The sequence below is a fragment of the Coccinella septempunctata genome, chromosome 8 (genome assembly GCF_907165205.1).
Source record: "Coccinella septempunctata chromosome 8, icCocSept1.1, whole genome shotgun sequence".
Taxonomy (NCBI): domain Eukaryota; kingdom Metazoa; phylum Arthropoda; class Insecta; order Coleoptera; family Coccinellidae; genus Coccinella; species Coccinella septempunctata.
This window is the reverse complement of record NC_058196.1, coordinates 5,849,675-5,872,934: the sequence shown is the minus strand read 5'-3', so window position 1 is coordinate 5,872,934 and position 23,260 is coordinate 5,849,675. Positions and strand designations below refer to the sequence as shown.

Here is a 23,260-nt window from a genome sequence, read left to right as displayed (position 1 = left end):
GAGCATTCGTTGAGAAGCTGACCAAGTATCATGATCTGGCGTTCGAGATGAAGACAATATATGGCCTGAAGTCAACATCTATACTTCCACTAGTCATATCAACGAACGGACTGGTTGAGAGGCACCTTGTGGAGAACACACTACGAATGGGCTTGGACAGAAAGCTGATAAGCCTGGCGCAAAAAGAAGTCATCCTCGCAAATACAAGGATAGTGAGGAAGTTCCTAACGTCCCTTTGAGGTAGCCTTGGCAGATGATTGTGCCCGGCTGCCCCAGAGCTGCCTACCCTATATGGTGATGAAAAAAAAAATATATATATATATATATATATATATATATATATATATATATATATATATATATATATATATATATATATATATATATATATATATATATATATATATATATATATATATATATATATATATATATATATATATATATATATAATTATGATTTTCGATCCGCAAACTCTGTTTTTAAAAAGAATTTTATTCTTTCAATTATAAATCACAATTTCGAAAAACTAAATGACTTTATAATTGGACAGAGCGGAAAGGAGTTACAAACAGAATGAATTCTAAAATGGAACTAAACTAGAATGTGTCTCTTTTCACATGGAAACCTTGGATTCTTCCAGAATCCGAGTCATCACTTTCTTCTCGCACTAACACTTTCCGCGAAGACGAAGCTGGCGTCAGCGTTCCAGTACGAGGAGCATCTCGTAATACTTTCCCCCTTAAGAGATAACGTCTCTGTTATCTGCTGGGTGGCCTTGGGTGATGTCTTCCATTTCTACGTGTATGATTTTCCTTGGACTGTAGATTAACTCGGAGATCCTTGTTTTGTTCTTTATAACGAAGATGATTCCAAGAATTGTGAAACAGCACAATATCACACTTGTAGACTGGTGAATGACCTGAGTTATTGGATGTAGGTACATGGGCTGGTCTGAAAGTTTTTCTGCTTCTTGAAGGATTGAAGTTGGTTCTTTCAGATGCCTCAGGTGAAATTCAATTTTGTGGGTGGAGTTCAATGAAATTTTCGAAATGTTTTTGGCAGTTATTTCGAAAATCGGAACTGTGTCATCGTAGATGGATTCTTCAATAATAATTCGGCAGGTGGAACTTAGAAGGTTGATTCCCTGGATTGATTTCCTGAATAGAATTCCATGGCAGTCTTCTAGTACTGTTTTGTTCTTTTTGAAGAGGGTCAGGAGCTGGTGATTCTTCAGCGGGTGGATGATGTTGAAGTCGTTGTTCACTAGTGTTGTTTGGCATCGACCTGGGGTTGACAGAATGCATGCTTCCTTGGTAGGCTGTTGAAGGCAAAGCACCATCGAACTTCCCAATGTTGATTTGCATATTTCATTGGTCCAATATTCCTCGTTGTTGATTTTGATGGAATACGTCCTTGGCGGGATCACAGCAATATCTTGGGTATTGGGTACAGGGTAGATTCGGGAATATGAAGCAATTACTCGTTTGAGAATTGGGATTTTGAGAAGGAATGTGATAGTTTCCTCCGTTCCAATGACAGACATTTTTGCATATTCGATTATTTTGAAAAGATGAACATGATCAATTGGTGATAGTTGCTGTGTCTTATAAATTTTTTCAAGATATGTCCCGATGGAATAAAGTTCTTCAACTTTAATGACTTCTAAATTTGGAATTTCTCTCATTGCAAAACTTATAGTCCTTTCTAGCATTAATAAAGTGTTCAAGAGTGCTTGGGACTGAAGCATTTGGTATTCTATAATGATTCGAAATCCTTCGGTAGATTCAATATTCTGGAATAATGCTTTAGTATGAATAATATTTTCGTTTAGCAGAGCCAAATCTTCTGAATATCTTTTTGACAAATGATTAGCAAAAGAAGTTAATTTATTTATCCTTTCGATTTCGGAAGATTTGCTGTTGTGAAGGCTTTCTAAATTTTCGTTAATAGTTTTCAGATCATCATCGTCTAGGTTACCTGTAATGAATTTAATACCTTTTCCGATGAAATTAGCCAAACCTCTTCTAACTTTTCTATTGACAAATTTTCGTAAGATTTGTTCGATTTGATCCAAATTCAAACTCAATTGGTGAAAAAGTCGACGGGGTAATTCATCGAATGTTTGGTCTTTCTGAAGGTCATTAAAATTATCGTTCAACTGATCGAAATTGTCTTGCAAATTGGTAATATTTATGAAGAAAAGAAAATTATGGTAATGATCAAGAATTTTGGCATGACTCAAAGGTTCTTCAAAGTATCCATTACTTTTTATTTCGTGGACCTGAAGGGCCTGGTTTGTTTGGGTCTGAATCAGGAGGATCAGCAGTATCCTGAAAAGAACAAACGTTTTTTCTTAGTTTTTTGACTTTTTGTATGTGCGCTGTTGTTTCTCTTGATTTTGTAGTTAGACCACTTATTTTGTTTTGTTGTTGCTGTTCAACAATAATTTTTTCGAAGGGTGGATCCGTTTTTCTCGGTCTGTTTCGTTCGACGTAAACTTCTGCTTGCTCTAAATTTGGAGGGTCATTTCGCTTTTCGTTCAGCTTGTTTAATGTTTTCTGAGCTTTGTTTTTATTTCGTTCGTAAATATGGTCAAAAAATGGCAAAATTTCCTGTTTTCGTTTTTCGTTATACTGCTCATAAATAGTCATATTCAAATCAAATTCTGGTAATTTGTCGTATGGACCATAAAGTAAATGAAAAGGTGAATAACCAGTCGCTGAATGTATCGATTGATTATAAATTAATGTTGCTGTAATCATGAGATTAGCTGGATTTTCATTTGGGTTTTTCAATTTGAGAATCCTGAGTTTTTCCAAAATTGTTGAATGGAATCGTTCAATTGGAGAATTTGAGCTCGGATTGTTCACTGTTGTAAAATGTAGATTGATTTTGTTCAATTTACAATACTCTATGAAAGTCTTGTTCTGAAATTCTCGTCCTTCGTCACAAACAATCTTTTGTGGAATATTGTGATGTGAAAAATAATGACGTAATTTATTGAGAATTGTTAAAGCAGTGCCGTCTTTTAAAAGGTATGATTGCGCGTATTTTGAAAATAAATCAATTATTGTTAAAAACTTCGAATTTTGAAAAGAAAATGTATCAATGTGGATTACTTCGAAAGGTCGCTTAGCTAGGAGGGGACCTGAAAATTTCAATTTATAAGGGTTTCTCTCGTATTTTGATTTAAGGCATAATTCGCATTTATTTATGATTTATGTGATTTTATTCCTCATTTTTGGCCAATAGTATTTTTTCGATAATTGATTAAATGTTTCTGAAATACCATTATGGTTTTTATCATGATATTCTGAAATGATTTCGACTTGATTCTCTTCACAAGGTACATCTAATAAAAGGGTGTTGCTTATATAAAGTTTCACGGAGTAATTGAAGGATTCTTTGCAAAATCTGATGAAAGGGAGTCGTAATTTATTATCTCTGAAAAATATTCCGTAAGATTCATTCGGTCTAAAAATTTCTTTGAAAAAAGTTGAAAAATCATTTTCCATGAAATTTTGTCTTATTGTTATGTTGTAAGTATTTTTCTGAAAATTTTTTGTGAATTTTAAATTGTATTGTTCGCCAATATTTAGAATAATTCTATTCGGATATATATTCACAGAAGATTCCGTGATTGGAATAACTTTTCCATTGTCTTCTTGAGTTGAATGAATGGTGGCATTAGAATCATTATTATTTGCTTCATGTTGATGATTGGGATCATCGTTATTTTGACGATTGTCTGGGGGGTTCAAAATATTTTCAAGTTCTTCATCACTAAGTACCGGAAGATCATTAATATTAGGTAAAACTGAGGAAACTTCTATATTTAGGTCATTTTCTGATAATAAAGAGTCTTCATTTTCTCTGTTATTGATTTCAATTCGCGATAGGGCATCCGCAACTTTATTTTCTTTTCCTTTTTTATGAATTATGTTGAAATCAAATTCATCAAGTTTCAATTTCCATCTTATGAGCCTGGAATTAGGTTCTTTTATTTTATAAAGCCAAACAAGGGGATTATGATCAGTTTCTATTATGAAATTTTGTCCGTAGAGGTATGGTCGAAAATGTTTTGTTGAATCTAAAATTGAGAGGAGTTCTTTTTCTATGGTTGAATAATTTTTTTCGGCTGAATTTAGGGTTCTTGAATAATAGGCAACTGGGCGGTTCTCTTGTGATAATACACTTCCAATTGCAACATTTGAAGCATCTGTTGTTAATTTAAATGTTTTTTCAAAATCTGGATAAGCTAATATCGGAGCATTTGTCAATAATTCTTTACATAATTGAAAAGCATTTACATAGTCGGGATCATCAATTTTAATTTTCGCTCCTTTCTTAAGGCATTTGGTCATGGGAGAAACTATGTGAGCAAAATTTTGAATGAATCGTCTGTAATAACCTATTAATCCTAAAAATGATTTGATTTCCTTCACTGTGCTTGGAATAGGGTACTTTTCAACAGCTTTCAGTTTAGAGGGATTCGGAGATATTCCGTCAGGAGTTATTAAGTGTCCTAAGAATTCGACATTTTTGCTCAAAAATTCACATTTGTCAAGTTCAATTTTGAGGTTGAATTCTCTAATTTTTTCAAAAATTGATTTCAAATGGCAAATATGTTCTTGTAACGATTTTGAAAATACGACAATGTCATCCATGTAAACGAAACAAAACTTATGAAGATATTCTTTAAGTACATTGTCCATTACGCGTTGAAATGTACTGGGTCCATTTTTCAATCCGTAGGGCATACGAAGATATTCGTAGTGACCATTATTCACGGTGAATGCAGTTTTTTCTATTGATTCCTCGTCCATTTCGATTTGGAGAAAGGCTTTTGCCATATCGAGTGTCGAAAAATAGCAACTTTTTCCTAAATTATCCAAAATTTCTTCTATTCGCGGGAGCGGATATTTATCCTCAATGGTTTTTTCATTTAAACGGCGATAATCAATGACCATACGATATTTCTTTTGGCCGGAAGCTTCTTTCTTTTTGTCTACAATCCAAACTGGAGCACTGTAGGGTGAAATAGATGGACGAATGATATTATCATCTAAAAGTTTTTGAATTTGTTCTTGAATAATCTTTTTCATGCTGTGAGGGTGTCTGAAAGATTTAACGTGAACGGGTTCTTCATCTTTCGTTCTTATTTTATGCTTGACAGTATTGCTAAAAGAGAGATCGCAGTTTTCGTTATAGAAGATATTTTTGAATTTACTACAAAGTTTCAAAATTTCTCGTTTTTCTTCAGAATTCATGTGTTGCGTACGAATATTTTTTGAAAGTTTTAATTTAGAATTTTCAATTTGAGGAGCACATATTTCTGTTTCAGATATTGATTTCACGGGTATTCTTTCCGAAAAGTTAATCTCTAAATTCCCGTTAATTGATTCTGAAATAGGAATTAGGCAAATACCATTTTTTGCTCGTGCTATACATTCTGGTGTTGAGAATTTTTTAAAATTAATTTCGGGTAGTAAAACGTCACCATTTTCTAGGGATACTGGAATTTTTACAAATGTTCTTGCTATAGTTTTATTTGGTTTAAGTTTATTCGTGGAGTACTCGAGGTTAAAAGGTATTTTCAAATTTTTCATTTCCAAAATGTGGTTTTGATAGTCAATCTTTGCACCTAATTTTTGCAAATCGGATGTTCCTAATAAAGCATCGAAATTTTTATGCCAGTCGACAACATGTAAATGAATATTGTCGAGGATTCCTAATTCGTAAAACAGTGGAATATTGATGTTATCATCAGCGTTAATTGTATTTCCTAATCCGGACACACTGAATTTTTCTTTGAACAAAAATTGGAAAAATTTCTCAAATGCTGGTTTTCTATTAATGACTGAATTTGTGGCACCCGAGTCTATTAAAATTTTCAAATTTATTTTTGGAAGATAAATGTAAGGAAGTTTTGATTTTATTTTCAAGGAATTGAGATCTAAGTTCCTGGGATTTCTGGAGGAGCTTCTTGAAAATTTTCATCCATTTCGTAATAATAATTCTCATCTTCTTCGGAAAAATTCATAACATTTTCTTCAGAATGTTCGGGTTCGTAAGATTCAGCTTCATGATCGATTACATCATCGGGTTTGAATTGTACGTTGAATAATTGTTTTTGTGGGAATTTCGAATTTCTGGTAGAAATCGACATAGGCGTCGGTTTTGTATTTCTGGTCGAAATTGACATTGGTGTCGGTTCTGGATTCGATTTGTAGATACTTGACCCTGGTTTAGTACCAAAAACTTCTTGATTTGTGAAAAATTTCTGATTATTTCTCAAAGGTTGATTATTTGGAAAAACAATGTTTGGTAAGTTTTGATTAGAGTTGCTATTGGGAAATCTTGTTGGTAAATTTTGATTGAAACTGTTATTAGAAAATCTAGGTAAATGATCATTATAATTTTGATTCTGTTTGAAATGAGGTTGTGCCAAAGGCTTCTTGGTTTCTTGGGATTTACGAAGAAATTCGGAATATTCCCATTCCTGTTTCCTGTTGTCATAAAATTTACATTTATTGATGCATTCTTCTAAGCTCTTCAACTCGAAATTGCTTATATAGGATCTATAAGGTTCGAGTAATCCTGCTTGGAATGTTTTTAGTGACAATTTCTCTGCTTCGCATTTTTTATAAGTTAATAGATTTTGGTCTTGTATATTCAAAGAGAGGTGTTGTAAGAGATCACTCAGAGTTTTTGAAATTCGGCAATAATAATCTAAATAATTTTCGTGTCTTTTTTGGACGCATTGTGAAACCGCAGCAATTAATAGTTCTTCGTTCCTTTGATCTCCGTATCTCTGAAGGAGAGCACGTCTGATCGAAGGCCAATCCGTCGCATTTTGGAAGGAGATGAAGTCTCGTGCTTCATTTAAGATTTTCGAACGGATCGAAAAATTCAAGCAAAATTCGAGATCGGTTGTTAGTCTGCCACGTAAATGTAAGACTAAATTATCTATCTCGTTTATGAAAATTGATAAATTTTTACCCGGTGAAAATTCCGGAATAGAATTAAGTAATAATTGGATGTCTTGTCTAGACATAGGGTCGGCTACTGTTGGGAGTGTTGGGGTGTTAGAAGAGTTTTGATTCATTTCGTTATTGAAATTTCTAATAGGATACGGCCGAAATCGATTATTCCTAAGTAAGCGTTCTTGAATATTATGAGAATTCAAAGATTCTAAAATTTCTGGCTCTTCAGCAATTATCTCTAATTGATGAGATGAGTCTGTCATCGAAATAAAGAATACTGGTGATATAGGAAATGTGGTGGAAAATAGGACTTACACCAAGATTTGCATCCTAGGGTGGAACGTCCTTCCTTCTGGTCGAAGTGGGTTGGTGAAGTTTGGAATTTCGCACTAAGAGTTAAAACTCAACGGGGTTCCTCGAACAGTTTGTGTTCACTAGTGGAAACTATTTTCAGTTAGTTCGTTTCTTGAAAAAACCGAAAACCGTTGCGAAATCCTGTTCGCAGCGCCAATTATGATTTTCGATCCGCAAACTCTGTTTTTAAAAAGAATTTTATTCTTTCAATTATAAATCACAATTTCGAAAAACTAAATGACTTTATAATTGGACAGAGCGGAAAGGAGTTACAAACAGAATGAATTCTAAAATGGAACTAAACTAGAATGTGTCTCTTTTCACATGGAAACCTTGGATTCTGGAAGAATCCGAGTCATCACTTTCTTCTCGCACTAACACTTTCCGCGAAGACGAAGCTGGCGTCAGCGTTCCAGTACGAGGAGCATCTCGTAATAATATATATATATATATATATATATATATATATATATATATATATATATATATATATATATATATATATATATATATATATATATATGTAAAAAATTATCAATGATGAAGTTCAAAAGAAGTAGCAAAACCGAGTTTTCCAAACTTTGATACATCTAGATATTCATAACATTATTTTTATGAGATCCATATGAATGTAGGTACTGAAGAAATTTCATGGATAGTTCATGTTTTGAGGATATGTAGGTATTCCAAAAAGCTGATGGAATTTTCTGTTTATAAATTATATACGCTATTCCTTGAGTTTGGTTTAAAAATTGGTTAGGATTTGATGGCGGTACTTCTGGCTTTGCGAATTTGAGGGTAGACAAATAAGAATGAGTGAAACATAAAAAAACATATTCTGGAAAATCTTAATACGATAACAATTTCGCCCGACGCTAGATTTTTTTATTTCAAGGTTGAATCGAATTAGTAAAACAAAAAAAAAATTTCCGAAATCTTTGCAAATCGTCAACATTCATGTGAACCCCAAAGCTCATTTATTGTTGATTTTTATATCAATGGCATATTTTTTCACCAAGAACTCACTAGATTTACTTGACTACTTTAACGATGAAGAGCTATGGATGTGTATTCCATCTCCTTTATCTTCCTTGTAAATCATCAAAAAAAAAAGGATTTCACAATGTCATCTTGAATATGTACATCACTTCAAAAAAAGTATTGACTAGATAAATGAATGTATAATTTTTTTCATGACTACAATCACATATTTTTTTGCATTCGTCAATATAAAAATGTTAATCATTTTTACATTAAAATCAGTTGAAAAATACTATAGACGAACAAAATTCTTCAACAGATTAAACAGTGACGGATAGGAGTTTCTCCTTCACAACACGTTAAATTTATCCTCCTTCAGTGATTTCAGAAAGACCCCAGTAATCTCTTGAACGTATGTTTTTCATATTCATAATGACATCGCTTATTATATCAAAAGAAACCTACCCTAAAGATGTCAGTGGAATTATATCCAATATTCTGTATATTTTTCCATACTGAGGTTATGGCTGTTTTGAAATTAAAGCTAAATTTTATACCACCAAATGTACTGGAAATATTTGGTCTCTTACCGTTTCTAAAATTATTCACAATCTTCCAAGCTCTTTTTAGCTTGCTGACTGAATTTTTTGTTGAATTAATATTATAAAACTGTTTTTTGAATTTCTTCTCTGTATATGAGTCTCAGCTGTCTTCTGAATACCCTCAAATTTTCAGTTTCATGGCGAACCAACAACCAACCCATCGTTGATCAAATGCAGCCTAGTTAGCATTGGTCGTAAATCTTTTGTGATCCAGGAACCGCACAAAAAACTAATATTTTTCTTTTAAAAGGACGAAACTATATTTGTCTAGAAAACGCTGATGAAAATACGCAAAATTCTCCGGACTATCATTAATATTGACTAATCTAATCAGCGGATTCCAACCCATTGTACATTTAATTAAAACCCATCTGAGTCAACGGCCTCAAATATTTGCTGTTGAAAAAAAAATCATCAAACAGGTAGCTCAAGGATACTTAATTTTGAAATTGGGAACAAAGATCTGAAGCTATATTTGGAGTGTAGAGTAAAAAAAATTGTTTTATTTTTGATATGATGTAACCGCATTTTGATAAAAAATTTTGCTCCGTGATGCACAATTGTTAGTTGGTCAGTATCTTATGTTTAATTAGTCCAAGATTTTCCGATAAAAATCGTCAAGTGTTCGATAATGGCTCATAATTGAGTATAAGTCAGGCCACTCACCAGGTCAGGCAGTTACCTAGCGGCGACGCGCTTTGATGTAACTCTTGCCGATTTTTGTTTCCAGCTTCCCGATAATCAGAAGATTCACAGGGGTATCTCTAATTAAAATACGAGTTGAAATATGATTTTTTGTTATTTTCTTAAAGCTCTCAAATACTGCAACTATATTCAAAACCAACATTACAGAATTACCAAATAACCCCCAATCTGAGTATAAGCAGACAGTCGATACTTATTTACCAGAATTACCAAATTCAATATTTACAACATTGTACTTAGTATGAAAAATGGCGTTAAACGATCTTTATTATAGCGTCGAACACGGGATTAACTCCCAAATTCAAGAGGGCTTTTTGTTATTTTGAGTGAATCACGAATGCCCTCATCATTCAGGTTCACTTGTTCCTTATCTGGGAACTATAGAACTCGTCATCTTTCTTCGAAAGCCATCCATTTACTGACACTTTCGATCTTTTCATTATATGAAAGGGTTAATTTCTTTGTTATTTTCGTCTATTTTCCAAAGATTTCGCATTGAGTGAACTCTGAACACTATAATTGTTTTCTTCGAGAGGTTTAAAACTATAGAAAATGTTCTCCTAAGTTTCATCGAATGATGAAGGAGATTTTGTTTTGTCTGTATAATAACTTTTAAGGTAGTGTCTTGATATACATACTTCTTCATCAAGTGGGCAGTTTAAAAGCTCCTGTTTATTTATCATTCTTAAATAATTAGGAGATGATGTTCTAATTGAGGTTTCGGAATTCTCTGTACTGAAATTTGAAATATTTATATTCATTGTTGTTTGATGAGTGCTCCCATTTTCCAAAGTTTTCACATTGAGTGAACTATGAACACTATCACTGTGTTTTTCTCAAATTTTTAAACTACTGCAACTGTCCTTTTCATCTAATAATAAATTAGATTCTGCTTCAAATAAAAGTATTTGAAAGCTTTCTAGGTGCTTTGTTGATTCACTTTCTCCTTCAAATGGCCATTTTAAAAGTTTCTGTTTATTTTTCAACCTCAAATCATAAGCATATGATTTCTGTCTTGACGTTCCAAAATTTTCTGCACTGAAATATGAAATTATTGGTTGCGTTGCTGTTTCAGTGATTTCGCATCGAGTGAACTGTGAACAATATCACTGTTTTCTTCAAAAGGTTTCAATTTATGTTAATCTTATTCACTTATACAACAATTATTCAACTGTAAACACTTGACTGAATCTCGATATGAACCTGAAACTAAATCACCTCCATAATTTTTGGTGATGGTAATCCAGGACTGTAAAACTGAATAAATTAAATCATCTATACATCGTGGCGCTGCTCGTTCAACTTCAATCTTCATCAGGGTCCATATGTTTTCAATGGGATTAAGATCTGGTGAGGCTGCTGGTCGTGAAATGGTTGTCATTTTGTGTTTCTGCATCCAAGCTAGTATAGGCAGAAGTATGGCATCCAGCATTATCCTTCTGCTCCACAAACCATTCTTTTGGTGGGAAATTTGAACGACAACAAGTTGTTTTGAAAGGATTTGTAAGTGGCTTCCACCAAGTTGGAAACAACTCTCATCAGATATAAAGATATTTTTAAAATTATTTTCTTGAAAATGTTGACAAAATTCTATTCTTCCTTTCTTTTGTTAGCGCGTAATTATAGGAATTTTTTTTTGTTTCCTTGATATGTAACTTCGTCTATTCAGTATCAATCGAAATCCTTGGCACGGATTGTTTTGTAGTGAAACTAAAGCGTTTGAATTGTTTCCTCTCATGTTTTACGCGGTCTTCCAGAAAATGGTCTATGCCTCATATACATACCATTTTCATCTTTTTATTGTCTCATATACTGCACTTTTTCCCTTTCCAGTCAATTGCATTAATATTTTAACTTCCGAAAACGTTTTCTATACAAATATTCTTCCTGTTTTCTTCTTTTTACTAACGAATTTCTTCATGAATCGTATATATCTGTTGTCAATTAACAATATTTGAAAAATAGTGCTTTTATGCAAGTCAAGCCATAGCCGACTATCTGCACAATCTATAATTTATACATAACTCTTGTCTCAAAATGAATTAAAATAATGAAAATTGTTTTTCACATTTCATTCATTCCGGATAATTTCTATGAGGACTATATTTTTCCCCATATTACCTATACTTGAGCAAAACTAACTCTGATCCGAAAGCTTCTTTCGGGAGTGGAGAACCATCTCGTGTTTTTTCTTATTTTTCCAGTTATAAAACCCACTTTAAACTGACATCAGCGGTAAAAAATAATGGATATGCCGCATAGAAACAGCTCTTGGTAGGAGGTTCGCTCGAAGATGTATTAGCACAAAAACACAGATCGGGAAAAGCCTCCATCGAACAAGAACGCAGGAAATAGTTGAGTTTTTTCAGAATAACGACAAAGTGTGAAACATCCTAATCGATTTGTCCATCACAGAAGATTCCTCAAGTAGAAGGGCATTCCTTTTGCACCTCATCGAGAATTATATCTAATACCTACCAAGTATATTTCTATTAGATTTATATTAGGTGTGTTATCCCGAATGCCGAAAAAATCTAAAGAGCACTGCTTAACCATTGATGGGGATTACTGACCTTCCATCAATTAATTTGGAATATTCGCTCCAACATATTTATCTTGATCAAATACAAAAGTATTGCAAGTTGATTTTTTTTTCAGAAGACAATTAAAGAATAAAGTGTTTCATAGAATGTCAACTGGAAATATGAGAAATTTTAAGTTCTAATACAGAAAATATAAAAATTAAGAGATGATAAAATTTAAGTGTCTATGAAGACTATGAATACTTGGTAGACCCTATACGAGCTTGAACCAAGCACTCTACTCTTCGATACATACTCCCATACTCGTACTTGCGATGAGACAATTTATTGAATATTGTGTAAGAATCATTTTCACATAATATTGAAGATATTGTGTGAAAACTATAATTTCGCCCATTTTTGAGAGAATACTGAATTTTTGAAAAAAATGCATTCCAATATCAGAAAAATATTGCAGTGCTGCTAAATGTGATTTCTTCAAAAAAATATTTTTTGCTGTGACATTATAATACATTATCGTCGAACTTTAACAACCTGTATATTTTTCCACAGCAATAGCTTTTCATGGCATATTTATTCCTATCGCTATATTGCAATCATTAGTATATGTTCCAATACTTGCTGCGTGAATATGCATATAATATCATATACCTATACTATCAACAAGAAGTGGACTCACTAATAACGCTTACAAAATGATCAAGAACTACAATACACTCAAACATCTAGGGTATAACCCCTAAAAACCTAAATGAGCTTGATGTTTTCCTTGGGAAAATTTAATGTGTGAGACAGTTTGTAACACCGAACACTGGCTGAGCCATGATGTTGTTGCTTTAATTTTCAGGGTGTTATTTTAATTTTCAGGCTGGTGACTGACACACTACATCTCCTTTTTTTAGAAAGATTCACAAAACAGGAGGATCTATGATTCTCTGTAAGGAGAGTTTTTATGGAGAACTAATTAACATCTATAAGCTATCTACGTAATTGGAGTGTGAGGTGGCGGCGATCAGAAGGAAATAGTGTATATTTGTTAGTCTACAGATCACGGAAGGAATTCTGGCAATTTTATCAGTATTATGTCTGGTATCGTTTGGTCTTAGGCTCGTTTCACCAATTTATTGTAGGCGGACAAGGGGTTTCTAATGCAAAACGCAAGATCCGTTGTTAATGTGACACCTGCTTCACTTCACGATTGATTCAGTTTCTCAGAGTGAACTCACAAATGAGTGGAATATTTATGAAAAGACCACCGTATCGTATTTCACTTGCATATACATGTTTATTGCAGTAGAATAAAGAATTTCTGCTCTTGATTATTGTGATCAAACTCTCGATGACAACAGCTAATTTCACCCACATTTGAAACCATGTTCGGAAATGTCCCAAAAATTTATTCGTGGTCCCTATCAGTGAATTTTTATGTTTTTCTCACCTTCGATTATATCGAGTACATAAGGGTACACTTTTTTTTTTCTAATGGCTTACGGATGTATGGCGTTTGGTTTTTGAATATTTAGAAAGTAATAAAAAGGCAATTCACCCATAATATATTTACTGAAAAAAATCACCTTATATGGTCATTGTAGAATTCCTACAGGAATGTTCGTAACACAAAAGCGAAAATTCATTTCGTAATTCCTTACAAATGGAATAGGCTCGGGTTCATTACGAAATCAATTTAAAGTGGATCAGTGGTTGAAACGTCTCGCACTTTCGATGATTAGAACGATGATAACCTGCCTAGCTTGGTTCTCAACCAGGATAATAACCGCAATTTCGACCGAACATCGAGTCCATTGTTGATCCGGATGATTATTCGGAATATCGAGTAGCCAGAGGCACACAAGTGCGCTGCTTCCGATGACGATTGGGGAACTAATCAGTGTCGGATGGTTTGTCATTCATGGCCGACTGTTAATTATTATGAGATTTGTTTTCCGGCCTCATTTCCGAACATGTCGAATCGAGAATATGAAAAAGCATTTAGGGCATCATGGATCAGTTGGGCAACATGCGAGTACTTGTCAGATCAATAATTGTAGAGCGTGTTGTGTACCGTCCATTTATTCGTCATTGCCACTGTTTGAATGAAATTTATGAGAGTGGTTTATTACCATTTAAATATATTTGATTCAAAGCTTATGAAAAGTTTTGAGCTTTGTACCAAGAAATTTAATTTAAATTGCTTTTTGAACATTTTTGATTAAAATCTTCACATTTATCATTTGATACTTTATGACGTCTGCAGCATGATGTAAAATATAAAAATTACATTATGAATATCGTCAGGTAGAAATTGTTGATATTATTATGAAATATAAATGAGAGGCATATGCCAATATGGCATTAACAGGGTATCACACGGTGAGCGGCCTATTAGACATTTAGGGAGAACGGATCAAAGAATGGTTCTGAAAATTTGGGTGCTAGAGTTTACGCGTCGTATCCATATGTGACTAAAGTATTTTCAATGTTGCGACGTTTCCGATTGGAATGGAATGAACACTACAAACTTTGTAAATTTAAATGAGACACCATATTCATAATAACTTTTTCGTATCTCTAGCCACATTTGAGTATTTGTGTCTTTCACTCTCCTCTCCCTATTCCAGACACTATCGGAGATATGAACACCTTTCCACAAGAAAACTCCAAAAACATTGATCAAATAAGATTAAAAGACATTTCATATTTCAGGATTCTAAAAATAATATTCTGGGGATGAGCTTCGTGTAATGATTTTTTTTGTGATATACAGGCTGCTCCAAAACTCTTCGTCTTTTCAGTTCATACAAAAACGACCAAGAGTTGATTTTTTCAAAGAGAATACCCCCTTTTCTATATCATATTTCCAGAAAAAAACTAAATACGCATTAAATGATGTGTATAATGCTTTTACACGAAAACCTGATTTTTTTGGAAATAAAGACAAACTTCTATGAAAGTCAGGATCCCAAGTATATGACTTCTATGTTACCAATGAATTATTGCCACGTGATTTTCCTGAAATTCTAAAATCATTGAAAATTCGACTGAATATATTTGTCCCATTCAAACAAGGAATTGGGTTTGTTAAATGAAATTAGCGATTCAATCTGAAAACCCTTACTTTCAGTTATTTCCGAAATAGGGACACCATGAGGTATCCCTATAGAAGCATAATACATCATTATATGCCTATTTTAATTTAATTTGAAAATATCAGATAAGAGGTAAGGTGTTTCATTTGAAAAAATTACATTTTTGCCGTTTGTGTATCGAGTGACAAGACGAAGAATTTTCAACATCCACTTTTTTAGAAAATCTGAATAACGATTATTCGCTCGCCGAATGAACTCAATGTCACGAAACTTGAGTCACTATTCTCAATCATAAAAAATAAATTAATCTTCCTTTTCATTGATGATGAACGATCTCAAAGTTCCGACCACTATCTATATCCCAATGTATTCAATTCTTCCGTTCATGTATCGAGAGTTTCACTACATGTGTCAGTTCGTAATCGACCCGCTGATAGAAATTCTGCGATAATCCTCCCAATTCAAGAATTGAAATAGAGAGGCGAGGATATTGAACAAGCCGTAAGGACAGCAAATTTACCCGTTTATTGAAAACGGCCGTAACGGCCGGTTTCATAATCAAACCTAAAGTCGGTTTGATTTTAAAGCTTCCTTTGACCCTACTAATAAAGGAATCTTTAAGCTTAAAGTGACGATAAATGCGATCATGAAACTTGACGTAAATGATTTTCACTATCATCAATACAATGCGACACGTTTTTCACTGTCACGGTAGTATCAGATGGATGAAGTCATATTAGTGAGAATTAGTTTTTTATAGATTTTCATTAAGTATCGGCCATATCAATAAAATTTTTATGTGTTCGTATATAAGTATAAAGGCGGAAACACGCGATGCGAGCTGACGCGTCTGGAACGAGTGAAGTGTACGCGCGTGCGTCGCGTCGGGTGTTCATGATGGTATGATCCTGGTCGACGCGACGCAACCTGATGAAACGTGATGCGGGTTGAGTCGAATCAAATGTATTGTTTTCTATAGACCAGAATCATACTATGAACACCCGACGCGACGCCACGCGCGTACAAATCAAGCGTCAGCTCTCGTCGCGTGTTGATAATGTGTTTCCGCCTTAAGTTTACTTTTCTTTTTAATCAGGTGTTGCTAATACATCAACTGTTTTCACTTTTCCTGTGTGATTCAGGGGCGGCTCGTGACAGAATGAGATGGTGAGACATATCAAAAATAAACACGCATCTCAAGGGATCGCCAAAAACGGTTTTATATAAGCAGAGTTCGCAATAACGCGTAAATGTAAATAGCTATCAAGAATTAATTATTATTTTTATTCTCTAAAATTGGATTGTTCTATGCGGAAGTTCGCAGAAAACGGAGCAGTTGTAAGCGAACACTACTGTATACAGGTTGTTTTCAGAGGTGATGCAACTGATTAGATGCATCAGAGAGAATTTGAGAGAATAATAAATATTGCATAATATAAAATTATAAAATCGTGTAAGTTACTGAAAAATAATGAGAAAAATCGTCAATCCTAAGTTTCCATTTTCATTACGACGTAAATATCGAACGAGCCAATATCCTAAACGAAACCACATGGTCGAAACAGGAGATATGTTTTTTCCCACTGCTTTGCGATAATTCAGCTAACAAACGGTCTAAAGTCGTATTATAATCTATTTCAGTAATGATTTTCAATTTTTTTCAACTTTTTCATTTTGAAAGTTCTGAATAGGTGATTTTTGGTGGAATGCTTCATTTTGACCAGTTCTATCCTGTTGAAAAAAAGCCTCACCTTCAAATACACCCTGCATATACAGGGTGGCCATTTGAAAACGAAACAGACGAGATTACAGACGAAATAAATTTTTTCGATAGAAATGCTCGAACAGGTCGATTTCTGTTTCGAGGGGGACAACTTAAGATGTAGGTTACGGACGCATAGCGCTTCAACCCTTGCTACTACAACCCTCACCCCCAATTTTTGAATAGGAAAGATGGGGTGAGTGATACTTCATTTGAAAGGTATTTTTATACTGATTTAAGCACAGTAATTGTTTTTCCATTTTATGCATTAGTTCTCGAAATATTCTTAACTAAGTATTTGAAAATGAAGTGGTGTTTTCATGGCACTTGTAGTGTTTTTTTGTGAAAAATCGACAAAACATACTTCCTATTAACATGTTTATCTAAATGTCGTTGATTGAAGAATTCTGCGGTTCTATTCGCACATTGATTGTTTGCAAAAAAAAGTGAAATTATTTCCACCCGCTCTGCAATTGAATAAACTATGTGGAACAATGAATTAGAACACATACAAGTCTCGATTCAAAACTAAGAATAATTCACATGTAAAAGAACCAGTAAGCCAACTTAATGATCTCTTCGTAATAAATAAAAAATTATCGATTCTCATTTTTTTGAAAAAGATATGAATTCAATAATCAACAAAATGAAAACATTATTGAAGCCAACTGAGAAAACACTTCATAATTAAGTCGGAAATCGTTTCACGAATGGGACTGGAATATTTCTGTGGCATCATTAATGATTTGATTTTCTTACCTGGTAATCTGATAAGAGATATGTATGTATTTGGACTTTTTGGAGATTTCTATCGATCAAGTGGTACCGCATGTTATTGGAAATACTGCAAATTATATCGAAGATAATTTAGATTGAGTTTCAGCAAGATTGAGCTCCTTCGCAATACGTTTTGTTTGTTCGACATCTTGATTAAAGATTTCTATGTCAGTGGGTTGGAGGAAGGAAGCCACAGTCATGGTTGTTTTGAAGCTCAAAATGTCGATTTTTCACAAAAAAACACTACAAGTGCCATGAAAACACCACTGCATGTTCAAATACTTAGTTAAGAATATTTCGAGAACTAATGCAAAAAATGAAAAAACAATTACTGTGCTGAAATCAGTATAAAAATACCTTTCAAATGAGGTATCACTCACCTCATCTTCCCTATTCAAAAATTGGGGGTGAGGGTTGTAGTAGCAAGGGTTGAAGCGCTAGGCGTCCGTAACCTACATCTTAAGTTGTCCCCCTCGAAACAGAAACCGAACATTTCTTTCGAAAAAATTTATTTCGTCTGTAATCTCGTCTGTTTCGTTTTCAAATGGCCACCCTGTATATCTACACATAGGAAAATAATTCTTTGCGAGATAATTATTTTAAACTTTACGTATTCTTGGAAGATTCAAGCGCTATCTCCCGATACCGGATTAACCGGAACAGTGCAGAATAATTGCAGTTTGCCGAGGACATGGAATGATCGGGGTTCGAGAACTGCCTCAAAAAGATCATTAGAAGCAGAAGCCGCTTTCAAAGGCGTGTAGATATGTATTAGCGTCGTATCGATGTAGATGAGTCCGTGAAGTTAGCGAAAAGTTGAAAGCACTAATTCTGAAACTATGACAACTATTTAGTGCCTAATTAGTGCCTATTAGTGCCGTATAAATCTTTGTCAGCACCATTGTAGTTTTTGAGAAATTGATAATTCAAGTTTTTGGTGCTGACTTCACGGTCAGCACCAACATTTTCAAATTAGGATGAAATTAGTATACGAATATTTAGTGCTTAATTAGTGCCTATAAGTGCTTTTGAAACCAATGGAAAAAACTGAATGGTTTTCATATTATCACAGATTATTTCCTTTGGTGCTGACTTCACGCACAGCACCAACATATTGGAATTTCGTGAAAATTTTTGTTGCAATATTTAGTGCCTAATTAGTGCATATTAGTGCCGTTAAAACGGGTGCGATATCATTTTTAGTTTAACAGTAATTGCCTGATGCTTTTTGAGCAAGTGTGAAGTAAGCGAAAAGTTGGAAGCACTAATTCTGAAACTTTGTCAATTATTTAGTGCCTCATTAGTGTCAATTAGTGCCGTATAAATCTTTGACAGCACCATTGTAGTTTTTGAGTTACACGAAATTATCTATTTTGATACGGCGTAGCCATCTATGGAGAGGTATGCGAGTCATTCCCTGCAATAGATTCGTCGTCATTGCGTCATTTTATTATCACCTGAAGTGGCTCACATATATACGACTCAGGTGGACAATCTTGATATCGAAGAATAATAGTCCTATTGATTTAAGTGGGCAAAGAAATTTTTTTTGAATTATTCAGATAATGTTCATATAATGTGAAGTTCTTTTTCTCAAATACTGCCTCAACTATTTTTTCTTCTGTAATAATAATAATACTTTTTGGGTCATCGAGATGAAAAAATAATATAGAGTGTACTATATGCTTGAAAAAAGTCTCAGAAGAACCAATATTACTTTTTCAATATGGAAGTAAGAAAATTCTAATAGAAAAATGTATAGTGCTATGACAATAGGCATAAAAATGGGATAATAGTAAAATTTATTCTCATGTATATCTAACCAGATGAATAAAAATGTCTTAATACGTAGGTACATAACGAAATATAATAGCAATATTATGACAAAAAGAATTCTCAAACATAGTTTATCCTACGTTTATCCTATAACAATTTGGCAGTTTGGAGAGTCACTACTCTCTCAGGGTAGTTAAATGGACGGCAAATGAAATTCTCGAGTTCGATAGAAGAGTTTGAATATGAATCGTAGCTTGCATCCTAGCTCCTCGATATACAAGGACTCTCTTTGCTCATAGGAGGACGAAACCATTGAGCATATCCTCAGTGACTGCCCAGCGGCAGACAAGGTTCGCTCAGGTTGGTTCTAGGGGAACTCATGAACTACTCCTCCTCTGTTATCACCTCTTCCCTTTGGAAGATGGCACTGGAGGTAGAAGTTTAGCTCTTTGAGCTTGTTTGTGTGCCACAATAGACCGCTTTGGTCGCGGTAGCAGGTCTGGGGGATTCGACAGATGCGCCGAACTAACTGTAATTCTTCGATACAAAGGATATACTTTTCCCGAATGCAGGATGACAGGGGTTTCAAAGATTGCAATACCAACATTATACACAAAAGTTGGAAATGGAATAAGATTATTGAGAGGTCAACACCCACTCAAGGGAATAGTAGCTCATAATAAAATCAAAGTCAAAGAGCTGGAGTGCTTTGGAGTAGCTAATATCCGACATATGAATCGATCTTAAGCTAGTAGGAAAATCTATCACGCCAGCAGAACAAAAGATATTAGAAAGCCAGATTAGACAAGCAAAACTGAAGTTTTCATTCGAATATCATATGAGTAAACATAAATGTACTTTATATATTTCAAGAGATTGAAAGACCATGATTTGCTGTAAAAATCATCTTCTGCTTTTCCGAAGTCGGCTGAGCTGATGTCGGAAACGGGAGGATTTGTTCATCAAGATGGAGTGATACTAGATACTAGAATACTAAGTAGTATAAGAAGAACATAATGCAAGTGGTCACCTCAAAATCTTGCAGGGCTAGCCGTGATCGACGAAAATTCTTATGCACATCTTGTCCGCTTGCAGAATTCATACTTTATCAGGGTATATAGAGAGACACAATGCGAATTCCTTACTTCCATCTGAGAGAAGTTTATGGCATAGACAAATAACCAAAGCTCTCATCTGTACCTCCAAAGACCAAAGCAGTTTTTGAGAATGATAAAGCTAGCACATATTGCAATTAGGCTTTTTCAACAACTTGGCATATGACAAGGATAATCGAATATTAAATAACAGAAGAGAAACTGATCCACCATTAAGATCCATCTGAAGCAAAACTTACAACAGTTCGAAACTAATTGGCCAAACCTCTCGCATTACGATCTGGAACAAAAAGTCGATCAGGAAATTTTAGAGGCCTTCCACTCCAGTTATCCACTCCCGGAAGTTTGAACAAGTGAGGATGCATCTAATTAATCCTATTCGTGCATGGGCTCATGCCGACGATGGTAAAATGGTCTATTGAAGACTGCGTTTCCTGCAGCGTGCTTTGTGGACTCATTCTTGATTTGGTGTGGCAGAAATCAACTACTATTGAGCATTTTTGAGTGCAATGTCGACGTACACCAGGAAAAAGAACTATTTACTGTATAGTTAAAGTCTTGATGGCAGCGTCCTGAGCAAAAAAACGGAGATATAAGATTTTGGCGTTGTTTTGATCAAAGTTTTACATTTGTTCCTCATGTTAATCATTTACTTGGTACGAGGCCAAGATTGTATGAATTAATCGTGCGTAATTTTCTATATTAATAAAAGAGGATCTATGGTTTACTTCAAAATGCTTTATTGTTCGAACGATCGCACCAAATTGAACAATTTTTTTTTGTTGTGTTTATTATTGTTAGGGCAAGGTTTATATAACAAAATATTCCCAAAAAAAATTGTACAGAACAGAAAAAATGGCATTCCTTTTTCTTACGACCAATCGAGCAATCACGATGAGTTAGTTATTATTATCTACCCTAGAAATAATTTAAATGGCAAAACTAGGTTTGCCGGGTCAGCTGGTAGCAGATATTTTCTGATCCGGAAACTATGATTTTGCTGTTCAATACATTTGTGACGAGCAAACTGGAGTTTGGATGCATTGCTTGGAACCCAATATACGATTGCCATACACATCACAATGACATATATTCCGAGCGCTGGCGACGAAAATCGGCAAAAGATTTGTAATGGATCATAATTAAATATCAGTTAGTTTTGATGGTGTATATGAATCAGCACCCATGCTAAAAGGTCAGGTAGTGGAACATCTGACGGCGACGCTCTTTGATTTATATAAAATTACAATATCCGTACTTTGGGGTGACTGCTGACTGCCTCTCTTCTATTGAATGTGGTCTGAATATTTTATTCACAAATAATATATGATATTTGAGCAGTGAATGCAGTTTCAGCCAATACAATTCTTTTGAAACAACATCGTCAAGGCAGCAACTTATGTGGTGTACTGACACACCGCGTTTCACTAAAATGAGATCTGACCACTTTTTCAAGTTTTCTGTTCTACGAACTAGTGATAATTTTCAATCATTACAAAATACTTGTAGAGTGTGTTGTAATTTCATATACCTACATCAAAGCGCGTCGCCGCTAGGTGTTCCACTACCTGACCTTGAGAGTGGGTGCTGACTTATGTATACCCTCAATACTAAATCATATTAAATTAAGCGCCAGTACAAAACTTTTGCCGAATTTCGTTGCCAGCTCTCGGACTAATGGAGGCTGTTCAGAGAAGTTTTTTCGAGTAAGATCATGCTGTTTTGTTGAATAAATTCGGTGCAGTTAAGCTTGATGTCAGGAAGGGCGTTGTTTGTTTGAGGTTCCTTCATGGACCCTTGAATGGCACATCTACTCGCTAGAGTAGGATTTCATGTAGGACGCCCAAGTTCTAGACCCGTACGCTTGTTCAACCTTGCTACGCCCAGAACAAATATATTGTTTCAGTCATCTGTGTACAATATGATTTTTTCTGAATTCAATCAGATCTCGCATCTCTGTGATATACACTTTGACAGACAGTCCTTATTAATTAATATATTACAAGGACACTACATATATACAAGAGTTGACATAATTTGTAGAAATTTTTAATTTTTGTGGTAATGTCACTTCTAATCCCACAGCACACAGAATACAAAAGGTCATGGCAAAAGAAGTAATCAACCCCACAATATCGCTCAATAAGCCAGACGGATAATTCACCGAAGGAGAACAGGAACGATCTTTCAGTTTTCCCAAAACAACCTTCACAGGTAGTAAACCCATAACTAGAATCGATACAGCAATATAGACCAAGAATCCTCGTAAGGAAGATTGGGATATTTAAAAGACGATGTTTGGAGTGGGCAATGAACACCTTCAATCTATATAGATCACCAGAAGTGTGAAGAAAAATCCTAGAAGAGATTCGTCTTCATCTTCTGAAAATAACCAGAAGCTGCTTAGAATGAGTCATATACACAGAAAATGGAGAAGGACAAAAGTTCCCTTCACACCAAAATGGGGACCCACAATCTTCTAGAACAATTAATTCAACATCGTTTCTATTGAAGACGATGAAGAAAGTAGTAGATAACAATATAAGAATATAGAATCTGGAGAATACACC

At 34.4% G+C, this 23,260-nt stretch overlaps 1 protein-coding gene across 1 annotated transcript in view; it reads right to left on the bottom strand.

Moving 5' to 3' along the window:
* The window catches only part of LOC123319555 (tachykinin-like peptides receptor 99D), a 709,883-nt gene that overhangs the window by 428,677 nt on the left and 257,946 nt on the right, over positions 1-23,260 (bottom strand). The window lies entirely within an intron of this gene.